This window comes from Taudactylus pleione, unplaced genomic scaffold, assembly GCF_031769625.1.
Source record: "Taudactylus pleione unplaced genomic scaffold, aTauple2 ptg000541l, whole genome shotgun sequence".
Classification (NCBI taxonomy): domain Eukaryota; kingdom Metazoa; phylum Chordata; class Amphibia; order Anura; family Myobatrachidae; genus Taudactylus; species Taudactylus pleione.
Window position 1 is genome coordinate 5,263,697 of NW_028284943.1, and position 2,036 is coordinate 5,265,732.

Sequence of the window (2,036 nt, forward strand, 5' to 3'; positions counted from 1 at the left end):
TGGAAGCTCAAGTCGTTACTCTGCCTACACCAGGGAAGGATCCGGCATATTGTCAGAAATCCTGACCCATTGCACTCCTTAACAGATATGTTAAGCTGTACGCTAAACTAATTGCTACTTGCCTCAACCCCCTGCTTCCCACTCTGGTTCATCCCAACCAGGTGGTGTTTGTGTCCAGTAGAAAGTCATCAGACAATACCTGTAGAGTATGTAATTTACTTGATTCCCTTTTTACCTCTTAGACCGGCCTTCTATTGCCTTCTCCTGATGCAGGAAAAGCATTTGACCAGCTGAATTGGTTATACATGTGTACAGTGCTTTCCAGATTTGGTTTTCATGATCAAATTCTGTCTTCTATTCTAGCTTTATATAGTACACCTAATGCTAGGGTATTTAGTAATGGTTTTCTGCCAGTCAAGCTCCCTATTACCAATGGTACTCACAAGGGTTGCCCCCCTTCTCCTCTAATTTTTGTTTTAGCAATTGAACCATTGGCAGACAAAATTAGTAGTGCTGTGGTTGGTGACACGTCACATAAACTTTGTCTTTTTTGCGGATGATGTTCTTTTTGCTATGGAGCCTCTGACCTCATTACCTCATCTTCACACTATGTTGGACAAGTCTAGTAAAGCCTCTTACTATAAATTGAACACAACTGAAATGGATGCATTACCCATTAACCTTTCAGATACTTCTATTTCTCTACTTCTATCTCAATTTCCTTAATTTTCCTTTATTGGCGAACTACTTTTGTTCAATATAAAGGCATTCACATTCCTCCACCCCTTTCTTTAGTTTTTGATGTTAATCCCCCGTCTTTGATTGTATGTTTTCTGGAATTTACAAAGTCATGCCTATCCTATGACATCTCATGGCTCGGTCGATTAGTGGCATTCAAGATGTCACTCCTCCCTAAGCTTATGTATCTTTTCCATACAATACCTCTAAACTAGTAAATACCTAGATAAATGCAACTCTATTTTATTTAATTACATATGGAAAAATTTCCCTCCAGAAATTGCAGTCTCGAATAATTCTCTCTAAACATCGAGGTGGGTTGTCATGCCTGAGGTTTGGATTTGGTCGGAACAGATGTGGGAGGCTAAAGTGGAGACATAGGAGGCATGGATGAAACCGGGTGGTTTGAGCCAGGACTTCCTCATGTATGATGTGGGAAGGTATATGAACTGATGAAAGGCCCAAAGGCGAGGACAGTGAAGTAAATGTCTTTATTGAACAGCAGGTTGGAATGGGAACTGGATATATGATACTGAAGAGATGAGCAGAACCAGATTAGGATGCTGGAATGAGAGATGAATAGTTTTGAGACCAATGTTGATTAATTGAATACTGGATTGGTTTGAGGGCCTGATTCAGCAAGCAACACAAAGGAGAGAACGCATGCACCCATCCATTGCAAGAATATGCTAATCAATGCATACGCATGGAGACAGCAGCACAAGATGCAGACGCCCAGCCCTATATTAAGCTGCCCGTCTCCCTTTACTCAAAGCCTGATGAGTACACAAGATAGCGTAAACATCAGTAACACGGAGAACCATCGACCACATTTGCATAATAGTGGTTGACCAGACCTCGCGCAGGATCTTGGCAACTTTCTGTGTTCATGGAGTCTCATTACTGCATCCGTCACCGCACTGGCTCAATTATGGATGCCGCTCACCCCCCTCACCACCCACAAACAGTACTATCTGTCAATCAATATCGTAAGTGGTCTGCATGCATGACGATGATTGGAGTATCAGCTGGGACCAATGTTTGAATATATCGGCTGGAAGAAATGGTGGTAGAAATGAGCAAGCTTCTGTGGTAAACCCAGACAGGAGTGTTAGATGGAAAGGAGACTTGTAACTAGAATTATAACTGGAATCACATGGACTGGAACCATTCAGATACAAAGTACCTGGGAGCTCAGCACAGAGCTGTAACTTCAGAATGTTGTACTGGCAACAGAGGCCAGACAGGAAATGGATTTTATAGGGAAGGGTCCCCAGGGATTGGAGCTTCGATCAGCT